The sequence below is a fragment of the Salarias fasciatus genome, chromosome 15, assembly GCF_902148845.1.
Source record: "Salarias fasciatus chromosome 15, fSalaFa1.1, whole genome shotgun sequence".
NCBI lineage: Eukaryota > Metazoa > Chordata > Actinopteri > Blenniiformes > Blenniidae > Salarias > Salarias fasciatus.
In genome coordinates, this window is record NC_043759.1 from 24,218,024 (window position 1) to 24,231,022 (window position 12,999).

Consider the following 12,999-nt stretch of genomic DNA (forward strand, 5'->3'; position numbering starts at 1 on the left):
AGCGGCCGAAAATGAGTCTGCAGAATCGATAACTTATAAACAGTGTGAGCGACGGCGGCCTCCCCCGCCGCCAGATGAAATAAATACGGCTAATTAAGTACCAGGAGAAACGCTGACTCCACAAACGCTCCGCGGCGCAAATTAAAACCAGAGCAGCGGCGCATCGTGAGACTCTAAACAAATCAAACGCCGCGGGTCGAGATCGATACCGCAGTGCAGCTCCGAGGACGGTGCTGAACGGCGCCACTTCGTTTCCTCTGATATTACTGGAAACTTGAATGTGGCTCGCGGCGTCATCTGTTTCCATTAGCGGCGAGCAGCAGGTCCTGTCGGCGCATCAGGAGAGACGATCGCCCCCATTACCTGTTCAGACGTCCGTCCCACACTTTATTAACCACGTCCTCCACGGCGTCGTCGTCCGACATACATTCCCACCCACTGGCAATTAATCGACGCCGATTAGCCTCAAACGTATGATAAAGATTCAACTGAAGGGACGCGAAATTCAGCTCTGCCACCGAGCAAATAAGTCTTTCACATTCATTTCTCTGTATCTGCCGAGCGTTTCCTCGATAAGAGGATAGACAGAGCATTAGTAAGGACACGAAAACAGCCATGCCTCATAAAGGAACTAACAACATGTAAAAGCGTGTTTTGATCCTGCGACGACCTCGTGTCCAGGACAAGTCCATTATATTTAAAATTCAGTCCAAAGACTGCAATTTCCTCCATCCGAGAGGCCACGGGATACAAAGACCCCGTCTGGTCGCCGGCAGAAAGTCCCCACATCATTCAGCAGAAACGAGGTGTGTGTCTGGCATATTTATGAGGACGGAGCCGCGCAATTTCCAAGAGCATCCAGTTGGAAAAATAATGCTTCGCAGAATCTGAGGAGGGAAATCATGAAACGGCTTAAAAGCTGAAGAGAAAATTACATCTTTGTTTTTTGTGTGTCTTTGCTCTCCTAAACTTTGAAGCATCCAGCCGCCGGTGAATGACGAACCTGAACTTAATAAACAGATTAACGCAGACTGAGATCTGCTCACGTTTGGGGTTTTAAAACGGAGTGATTTCCATGACGGCCAGACGATGTGTCCGGGCCGATTCTCTTCCTGCCTCTCCTTTAATATGACTTCATATTAGCAGCTCATTAAAGAGGCTGCTGTTTTTAAATAGATTAACGGCACTCATCTAAGATGAGGGACAAATTCCCCCTGCTAGTGGTCCGCAGATTAATGCCCTCTCCCATCACGCCTGCGGGGCGAGCTCGCAGGCAGACAGCGATTAGTCATCGGGCGCGCTGAATTTATGACAGCCGCTCATTTTAATGTCAGCCGAGCGACTGCGCTTTGGTGCAAACTCACTTTGAATATGGCCGCATTTAATAACATGCCCCGTGTGAACATGGTATAAAATCCTGCACTGACGTGGCACACCCTGCACGCCAATCAAACCAACAAATCCCTTCTCCGATTGTCACGAGTTCTGATGTTTAACAGCATGAATCTCTCCTGAATTTGCATATCTGGATAGCAATGTATGATATTTAGCTTCAGACCTGATCGCTGGTGACAGCTGGGATACAAAGGGGCCGCTGTTCACAGTGTGGGCGGATTAAAATGGTACTGCAGCGTGCACGTAATAAAGTACCATAATGGAATTATGAGAGATTTTGGCACTTGTTAATTCAGGCCATTACTAAATGGCCCCACCTACGTTCTCTTCGCTGATAGGCTCTGGCCTGGATTCAGGCGCCACGCACTCATCAGGACTTCGCCTCACTAAAATAACCATCCGCCTCATCGCTCTGCAGCACATTCCACCGATTCCCACAGCAGCTCTTCACGCTATGGACCCTAATGACTGTAAAAATAACAACACGCTTTATTTACCAGCGACGTTCAAGACAACCAATTTGACATGAAGGAGCGAAAAAAACTCTAACATCATTAAAAAACAGGGATTTGCAGCAAAGGCAGGTGTGGAGAAACGATGCATCCGGGATTTATCTGCATAAAAATTCAAGTTTGTACTGTATTTATGTAAAATATCCTCATGGAACTATCCGGACTGGAACTGATCGCAGACGTTAATGAGAGCGAATTCAAGATATGATGCTTTTTTTTTTCCCCCATTCTTTCTCCAGATTCTTTGATCGAGGCGGCAGATCAGAAGCGGGATGGAGGCTACTGAAGCTGTGGGGTCAGAGGTGGGTTTCTGAAGAACTCAGGTTACATAACAGCGCCTTGGAAAGGAAGCTGGAGGTCGCAGTGACAAGAGAGAACAAGGCCCAAGTGTTCCCCTTGCGCCGCACAGATTTTTCTTACGAATATCATTGAAATTTCCTTGAAGCGTCCTTGTATAACAGAACGCGGTTATGATCCATCTGTATACGAACACTCAGACCAGTTTTTTTTTTTTTTTGGGGTCTGTCCAGGATGATTTACTGTGCTGAGGACTCTGTCCTGTTCTAACCTACAAAACCAAAACACTTTGAGAAATAACTCATATTTTACTTCTTCTACTCTAGACTGCCCCGGCGGTGCAGTGAAACCACTGAGCGGCAGCTGCAGCCTTCAGCTGCTGCAAAACATGTGGAGATATGTTCTTTAAGGAGTCTGACCTCGACTCGGTACAAACAGCCACATGTATGAAGATGGGAAGTGAGGGTATTAATATTGCATGTAGCCTCATCCTCCAGTCATGTTATGGCACATTTACTCTAATTACATTTATGATCACATGATCACTAAGTCAATAACATGAGTGTGTTGTACAGCAGTAATTAAAAGGTGTCGTTATTGTAAGTAAGCCAGCATTTTGTACAGTGTTGTTTTCTAATCTCTGACTCAAGGTTTGTTCCATTGTGTAAAAATGGGTGTAAGCTTGATGTAACACACACACACACACACACACACACACACACACACGTTTTTTCCTTCATTTGATTCCTCTACCTGTCTCCCTGCATGTGTTCTTCAGTTCTGTCATCTTTCAGTGTTCTGGATTTGGACGTTGTCTCATTAAAGACAGATGTTCTACCTGTAGCTGTCAGTATCTGGATTCTCACCTCGTGAGCCTGACGAATCAAACGACTGGTAAAACACTACAGCAAACTAAAGTTTGTGTTTTCCAAACTGGACGTCTTTGATCGCTGTTGATCTGTTTGTATTGGGGATACACAATCATACCGGACATTTCTCTCTATTGTGCTTCAGAAAGTTTCATTGAAATTGGCTTTATGTTGAGGTTGGAGCCATTTTCAAGAGTGATTATTTGTTTTTGGGGGGAATATAGACATTTTCATCACATATTTTCTCTGCTACAACAACGACAACATTCAATGAAAGGTTAGTGGCTTTTGCCATTTTGGCCCTCTCAAGATGAATTTGAGGATGTTTGTCGTCCCTGAAACTAAAGCTTGTTTGACACTCATGGACTAGAATGTGAAAAAAAACTGAGATGCTTATTTTCATACATAAAAATCTGCCTCTCATTGTGGATTTTTTGGATGCATGATTGTATTTTTACCTTCGACTTAAAGGAATTCTCCTCTTTTGTTTAGTTTGGTTGCACATTGTCAACATGACTGTCACTGGTCCAGCCTCAGGTAGCTAAAGGTAAATACAATAATCTAAGCTGAGTTTTGAGTTTAAATGATTTAATGTTGTCAGCGTTAAGTTGCAATACGCGGATTATTGTGCCAATATTTTCTTTCAAAAACATCGGATACTGGCACATTTCCAACATGCAGTTTATTTTGTGGCTCTACAGTGCAGCAGGTATTCATCTGACATGTTTACAGGATCCATCTCCCACACTGTGGCCCACTCAGCTCCGCTGAAGACTTCTTTACTTGGCCTTTTTTATTTGACTTATCTGACAGAGCTGTGAACTGCTGCCCATAATTCACAGTCAGTGTCTGAGTATCCAGCAGAGACGCCCTAAAGGGATGCAGTTATACCTCGTGTACGAGTTCTCAGTGTCGGACCAGCTGCCTGGTTCTGATCGGAGCATGACAATTATTAAAAATCAGACATTTTTAAGACTTTGTAAAGCTGTGACGGACGGCTCAGACAAGGCTGTCCAGAGGAAAGACACTTCTTGGTCACCCTACCTGAAGTCTCCTGTCGAATAAAGGACAAACGGAGCAGAGCCCTGCTTACTATTCATCGTGTGAACCTTCGATGAAACTCGGGCCCGGTTGCGCCTCCTCTCCGCCAGCGCCCTGCTACGTGCCGGACGCCGGCGATCCCGTCTATTCAACCGATGCTAATGGCTCGCCGCGCTCAGACGGGTCGCCCTGTCCACTCCACGCCAATTTAATTAGAGCTTTTCATCGACGGGCAAAACAATAACGCGGCGCTGTGTCACAACACCAGACTGTGAAATCCTCTTACTGTGGCGTCTCTCGGCCCGCCACCCTTCACTCTGCTCCGCGTCCGGGGTGTTGGGCCAGCAACGTGAACATCCGTGTGTGTGTGTGTGTCCACTGAAGCCCTGGATGTTTGCTCTGCAGCGTCGTCGGCTGCTTCTCCTTTGATAGCAAAGCACAGATGCGTCGGCTGCTGCACTGAAAACACACCACCGACAATGTAAACAAGACACCTTCAGGCTCCTGTGTGTATTTGATGAAACAGTAGAAGGAAAAAAAAGAAAAAGAAAAGACGAAGATGAAGATGTTTCCCTCACGAAGGAAGAAACAAGCCATTATTTTCACATTTGACAGACACGTTTTGCGAAGTTAATCTCTGCATCGCTCTGGTTTACCTTCCACCGCCGGCCCCGGAGTGGGAATTCAAAGCCGAGTAATAACGGCTCTCTGCTATAGCTGCTGAAATATTGAAAGCATATCAGCCCATGCCCCTTAATTATCCCTGGCTTTCCAGCAATAAGCGCTTTAAGTAGGGGCCTCGGCGCCTCTTCCAACACAGAGGAGCGACTCGAAGGGCGTAAAGCGAGGAGGGAGCCTTCATATCCTGCTTCCTCAGTCTCTCCAGAGGCATAACACCGTTTACTGGGACTGTCACGCCGGGATAAGACCCGGCTCCCGCTACCGCTAATGAAAACAAACAATGCGTGCGTGACCGATCCCTTTAATTCCAGTGGAGGAGGAAATGAAGATGTGTAAAATTACTTGCCAGGATCCAGTTCGGAGGCGTCTCACACCTCGGATCCCTGGTTTGTGAACAATAAAGCTTTATGAGAAATATGAACATTTCCTAAGACAGAACTTCAGAGACCCGGACTTCGAGCTACCAGGGAATGGAAAACTATGGTTCATGTTACTTTATGAGATGAAACAATTAGGAAAAGAGGGGCTGAAAAGTCTCACCTATATCCATCCCTGTTTGTTTATGTCACTTTTAAAACAGGAACTCTTATTACATCTAAAGCACAAACTGGAAAACAGAGCATTTTTTACCATCAGTGTGACACCGCAGAGTTTCCTATCTTTATATAACACCTCACTGATAAACATGTAGCCATGGGTATTGACGACTGACCTGAGATCAAGGTCCTGTTTGCATGACGTTTCAAGCAAAAACACATCGATTTTTTTCACTTTGTCTTATAAATGTTTCATATTCATGGAACAACGCAACATAATACGATGTTTTTATGTGCCACTTTTACACGAAAACAGCAGAAATGATGAAAACAGTGTAGTTTTTATGCTACTGTGGTGTTACTGTATTTCGTGTGTATGTATGGTTCTGCATTTGACGAATATACATAATTATAGGTGCCTGAAGCCATTATCGCAACAGGAAATCTACACATTCACAGTCCTCCAGCTTTGACCACAGCTGCTTGGAATCATTTATCAAGCTGATAGTTCCAGATGTGAAGAAGGTCCAGGAGACCAGCAGCCTGCCTGCAGTCAGTAAGAAGAAAGAAACTCGCCGCCATCCTCTCATCTGAACGCTAAACGTGAGCAGTGCCGTGAAAAGTTGTCTGTTTGTAGCTTTAAAAAACCACCGCCTGCGCAAACAACTCCGGGAGATCGTCTGAGGTTTATCCGCCTGAAGATTACGCTCAGAACAAATCAGCAAACAAACAAATAGGCAAACGCCGGCCCGGCTAAAGCATTATCAGCCCCAAAAAATCTAATTCGGCTCCTCCAGCCTTCACGGACTGTGGCAGATTAAAAAGGCAGATTGAATGTGTAGCGTCTGAATCCAATTATTTTTGGAAAGCCGTAACGTGGCGTTGTGTTTCCGTTTGATTCGCGCCTGTCTGCCAGCTGAGGCACCTTGCTGGAGGAAAACCAACGCTCCCAAAGCCCCTCATGCCCAAGTTGTGATGTTCGTTTGTTTTTTTTTTTTGTGTTCAGAGATGTGATCAGGACATAAAACAATGAAAAAATAAAACATCAAACGCTTAAATCATGAAGACACGCAGCAGTTTTTAAGAGTCCAGAGGATCTTTAATCTTCATTTAATTGCGGGCAGCGGGGAACAAGTTAAACGGATCGACGTTTTGAGCGTGGAACACGTCGTGCGTGTGCAAAGTGACCACTCTAAACTCACCTCCCACGGAGCGCCGTGCGCAGCGCACGTGAACTCTTTTAATGGGAGATAAAACAGAACGTACAGATAACAGAGCAGCTGATCCTGCCCGAAGACGCCCACGCACAACCGCAACACTTGCATCCTGTACTGCATGAAAACACCCACAAAGCGGCATATAGGGACCTCTGGTCCTCCACAAGGCGCAATAAATAAAGAACATTTCATGGGAAGAAAGCAGAACGCAACCACAGCGGGAACAATGAGATCAAACACGTTCATGGAGCAAATAAATACATCAATAAATATTCAGGGAATTAACCGTACTGCCATGTGTTGTGAGGATCGGCTCCTCCGGCCGACACACCCTCGCACTGTGTGTTCAGCTGTAGGGGTGGGGGCGGTGGAGGGGTTTGATCCTGGCTCTTCTGGACAGGCCCACCCGCCGCGGCCCCGCGCACGTCTTCAGGGGCTCCAGTCTCCGGGCGGCTCCAGCAGCCCTGCACCACCGGAACACAGGAATCATGGAGTGCAAGGGATAATAATTACTGGTGCATTTTCAAAGCTTTCAGTCCGGCACAGTTTAAGAATTTCTCAGAGTCAGAGAAACTCATCACCGTCCACCAGGACACCAGACACTGAGAGGCCTCGTCGTCTGTTGTTCAGTGAAACTCACTGTGGCTCAGCTGCTCCAGCAGAGGCTCGAACCCGAAGGCCTGAGACCAGGCCGTCCTCCTCGCTGCGTCTCCAGGCGCTCTGGCAAGCAACACTGAGAGTGAGCGCCTCATTCTGTCTCGCTTGTTTTTAACTGTGTTTCCACCTGCGTGGAGAGAAAAGAGCGATTCAGCCTCAACCAGGCGCGCCAGTCAGTTAAGACAGTGAATAACCCTGCTGACCCTCTGCCAGTCTGCCACACTGTTTCCCTGCAAAAGCAGCACTGAGTATTCAGAATAAAGAGCCTGAATGAGGCGTTTTTTATTAGTTTTCATGAATGTTTAATGGCTTGGCTGAAAACATTTTGCCTGAAGCTTCATAAATAATTAGACTGATCTCTGATACGCTTTCTTTCTTTATTAACGTGGACTTTTGTAGCTGTTGCTTGATGTTTGCAGTGGAAGATATGGACCTGTGCGTGTCTCCTCGGGGTCCTCCGGTGTCCTCCCGGCACAGATGCGAGCCAGAGGGACTTCCTGCTCGCCGCTGCTGCCGACAGTCCCGATCGGCGCCGCGGATTCCAGACTGTGTTCCTCGTCCGCGGCGTCTGGAAAACATTTTTATTAAAAATGTCCTGACAGTGACGCAAAGAAGAGAGTAAATACTGGTAGAGTTCTGAACGTGACCCAGCTACCTGACAGGGCGTCTCTGTGGCGTCCCTCCTCCGGGACGCTGGGACATCTGCGTTCGGACGTGCCGCCCTCCAGAGGCTCGGCTGTGTCACTGCAGTGCTCGGCCAGCTCGCTTCTACTGATGTCAAAGAACAGCTGCAGCTCCTTCAGACCGTGTCGAAGAGCGTCTTCATTCGAAGCGGGAGCGGACGTTCACGTCAGAGGACGGAGTGGCGCTCCCGCTGGAGGCGGCGGGAGAGTCTGGGCCGGGCGGCTCGACGGCGGCGGCGTCTGGGAGTTCATCACAGAAGAGGCGCCAGATAGGAATCCTTCGTCCTCCCTCGCCTCCGCCTCATCGGGCTGAAGCTGGGGGGTTCTAACATCCGAGGAGGCGAGCCACTGACGGGGACACGAGCCCAGTCGTCCAGGCCAACAAAGTCGTCGTCGTCGTCGTCGCTTGGTGAGAGCTGGATCTTTTGGAAGATTGGCGAATCCTCCGCGGCCGTGGAGAGCGAAGGCGGACCGTCAGCGGGGAAAACCTGATGTTACGATTCAGAGCCGGGGAGCCGGGGTGGGCGATCTCTGAGAGGCTGAGATCAGGCTGACACGGGACCAGCGCGTCGCTCCCGGGACAGGAAGTGAAGGCCCAAGCTTCCTGTTTGGTGTCATGCTCTTGGTTTATCACTTGGCTCCTCTCTGAGCTCTCACCTTGAGCCGCCTGATCGAGCGTTCGTCGCAGTTTTCCAGTGTCCCGCCGCTCTCCATTCCTTCTTTTTCAGCCACGTCCATCACTAGCTGGAGATCTGACAAACATCCCGCCTCGTCTTCCTCGTTCTCCTCAACAGTTTCTAATTTGTTCTCCGGTTCCCGGGTTTCTGACTCTGTCCGGTCAGCAGAAAGCTCTCCGCCGCCTCTGAACTTTGCGGCCCGCCGCGCTGCGCTGCCGTTACAGAACTCTCACCGTGTTCCTTCGTCTCAGCCGTCTCGTCACAGGTTTCATCCTGCGGGTGTTTGGGACCAGCCTGGGCAGCAGCTGGATGCGCTCTGCTCTTTGAGCCGGCGTCCCACAGCATCGGGGCTTTCTTGTTTCCCGTCGTCCCCGGCGGGGGGAGTCGGGGCGGACTCCGGGGGCCGCCGCTGATCTCCCTCTGACAGCTGCTTCCATTGATGGCTGTGTTATGTGGCTTGTCGGCGACGGGGGAGCCGGCCTGACAGAAGTCCTTGGTCGTCATCCCGCCGTGTTCTGCTCGCTGATCAAACCGGCCACGTCCGCCCGGAGACGGAGTCCCGACGTCGGGACGGACTGGAAGAGGCGCTTCCATCTCGTGCGCGTTTTACCCGATGGAGATAATCCTCCACCTGCAGCGCGCTCCGAGCCGCAGCCTTCCTCTCCAGCCTCCCTGTCAGTTTCGCTCCAGATTGCGGGGTCAATTACGCCAAAAGGGCCTGCATCATTATCTCTTTCGACGGGCTCTTGACTGATTCCAGCAGGCACTGCGGTCTCTGTTGTGTGATCAGCCTTCCTCGCTCGGAGCTTTGGGCTATTATCTCGCCGGCAGCGCTTGCTCCTTTCGCCCCGCAGAAGTCATCAACTTCAAAACGCACATTCTCCGTTGCAGTACTTCCGTCTGATATCACATCACAGGCAGGAATTGATCCCTCAGCACATTCGGCAGCAGAGCGGAGAACGGCTTCCCTCCAGTCGCTCTCATTAACTTGGCCTTTTGTTTCCAAATTGCAAACGGAAACACTTTCCTGCTCACAGATCCGGAATTCGGTTTTTGCGTGTTTCCGGCGTCTTCCTCGGGCCTGGCCAGGGTTTTGTGTAGTCTGCGTGATCACCGGGAAGTCCGAGCCGTTCGCCTCCCTCCTCACTCGGCGTCGGGTCGGGGCTTCAGGCTCATCCCTCTCCTGATCAGTCCCTGCATCTTCTGAACTGACATCAGACTGATTTCCCTTCTGAGTGCAATCAGAGCGGCGTGTGACCTCCTCGCTCGGCGCGCTGCAGCTCACGGCCGCGATCTGCACCTGCCCCTCATCTGGCTCCTTTCCAGAGGAAAGACTGCAGCCGCCGGGGGTCTCCTCGTCCTGCGCCTCCCCCGGCTGATTGCCTGTGAGATGACGGGGCGTGTCGGCGCCGGTCGGAGCTGAACCGGACCGGTGTGTTTCGGTAACCGGAAGCCTTTCACTGGTGATAAAACCCTCGTCGGGCGATCCTGCGCGAGCGATTCTGCAGTGTGAAGTAGTCACTCCGGTAACAGGAGTGACATTTAATTTGCCGTCTTGTGCTTGCTCATGAGGGTTTTCATCTTGAAAGCCCCCACATTTAGCGGCGCACATTAGCTCCTCGCTCTTCTGCAGGGTACTCAGCGCTGATGGGGGACTAATGGTTTTGGGAAATGTCAGAAGCGCCGGGAAGTCGACCTGGCTTTTCCCACGGCGGCCGTCCGTCACCGAGCAATCCGTCCTGGGCCGTTTCGGGGGGGACGGCGAGGGGAGCTCGGTCCCAGTCCGCCCCCCGACGTCGTCCTGTGAGACTTTATCCATCTTCTGTTGTTTGTAAAATCTGAAGTAGAAAGAGACCAAAAATATTACTCATCCAAAAAAAAAAAAAAAAAAAATCAATCACGACGGGAGACTTTTGGTAGATAACATTTCTCCAGAAAAACAAAAACAGTTTGACATTAGAGAGCATTTCTCATGTTGAAACAGTGACTCAGACCACTGATTGGTGGATGATATGCAGCCGGAGCTCCATCACAAATAACAGACTCACAAACACACGTTCGGATTTAGACACGAATGCATGTCTTCATGAACACACACACAAATACACAATGCATAATGTTGAAATAATTATTTTTTCTCATATACAAATATGGGATTTTCACGCGTATTTGTAATTTGAACAAAAACTGATCAAAACCTGAATAATAATTAAGAATAAAAAGAAAGAATTTCCTCACAATTGACCCAAAACTAGGAATCAGTGTTAAATATTATCTCATTCTGTGCAAATGTAACATCTTAAGACTGCGGTGTTTCCATTTATTTGTTTCTGAAGAACACAATGGAGCTTTCCCACAGCCATCACGACAGCGTGAAAAGTGGTTCTGAGTACAAACCACCACGCCGCACAGTGACAGTGATCCAGCGCACAACAAACCAAGGCCGCAGGCACAATGCACTTATTATCCATCGCACAAATGACCTGTCTTTTGTCTTCTGCCACAGAGAAAACTGCTTCTTCTAATGTTTACTCAAAGTTAATGTCGTCTGAGAACAGCAGCATGTCTGGAAGGTCTTCTCTGAAAAGGTATTTCTGCGTATGTGTCCATGTTACTGATGCATCGTGGGTAACGTCATGATCAGAAAGCAAAAAAGGTCCATTGAACGTTTGCAGTTTCTCCGATCTGAGATGACGTCTGGAAGGAATGACGCAGGAGCTGAGGACGCTTTTCTAATGGACTGCTGTGATCACTCCATGCATCAATATCCACGACAGCAAAGAAACATCCGCTCTTCCACCACATGAAAGAGACGCTTTTGGATCCACTGCGTGCCCTGCTGTCTCCACATTATCACATCACATTTCACACACTGCCTGCTGTTCAACACAGTGTGCGACAACTAACGAGAGCATGCAAAGCCGAGGTGTTAAACACGCTTTAATTCAGGGGTCGCATTCAGCCCCGTTTCATCCTGAGCGGGCTGTACGGTAAAACACTGCAATGATAACCTATAAATTAAACCTGAAAGTTGTTCTTTGTTGTGGCACAGAGTATATGTGATGAAAATATCTATAATTTCAGAAACAATACAATTATGAAGAAAAATGTCGACAATCTCAAGAAAAAACCAATTCTGATAAAACTTTCTGGTACAAAATAAAGTGAAATGTCCAAAAATTCCTCCTAAATTTAAATGGAAAGGTTACTCTGTCATTATTCAACCAGTGTGACCCACTCAGGATGAAACTGGATCTTATGTGTTTGACAGCTCTGTACTAGAAATAGACGAGTACTGGTGATGGTACAGCAACACAACATAACATTAAAAGCATACTAATCAAAACAGGGAGTATTTTCTAGTATGAGGTTACAAAGCTTGACCAAGATGCTGTGCAAAACATGCATCACTCATTTTGAGGAGCATAATAAATAAAGAAAAACACTAGTTATCTGAATTTATATCCAAATAACTACACAAATATGTCTGCGTCACTGGTGATTACATTGAGGTAACTGAATATGCCTGTATCTGTGTTTAGGAAATAATACTTTGTCTTTAAAGCCGGTTCAGAGGGAGGATCATGTTCGCCCGGTATACATGTGAGGATAGAATAATAACAGACATTATGTCTGACGATCATCGACTGCTGATGAGTAAGCTGGGATATAGGATAAGTAGCAGGAATAAATTAGCTTTGCTTCATCCTTATCACACATTACACACATGGGTAAAGTGGATGTCTCTTTATTTCATTTTAATACTGATTTGACAACAATCTTAACATAAAGCCAATTATAATGAAACCTGGTGGTGTTATTGGATTGGAGCCTCTTTAGAATCAACTTTTGCCCACGGGCCTTATGTTTGACCACCCTGGACTGCTGATATTTTTTCTATTCTGTAAACCTCAAAGAAATGAAGTATTAAATATGCAGCTTCCTCTTAATGGATTTAACTAAGTCAAATGAAAAGGATTGTATTCTAAGTGTAATTACTTGATAGCATTATTATCATTACAGCATTCAGCTGTTCACTGTTTTCTGCCACGCCTTTAAAGTTTGAGTTAGTTCCATATATACTTGTTAATCACACTAAGATAGTTGGACAGTGATCTTACCTGATAAATACAGATTTCTTCATGTCATGAAGCTGCTTCAGTTCAGACCAGCTAGCTAGCTGCTGTGCTAGCTGCTATATGAGGCTAATAAGAAAAAAAAAAAAGAAATATAAATCATACTTCAGGTTTGCCTTCAATGCGTGATTTGCTTCTTAATTACATGATGTGTATTTCAACTGAGACACTTACCTTTAAGACAAGAAAAATATCTTTATTTGGACGGACTTGAAACCAGGTTGAGTCGGCTAGCTTGTTTAGCTTGTTAGCTGCGTGGCTCGCTTGTTAGCACCTTATCAATAAACATTAATAAACA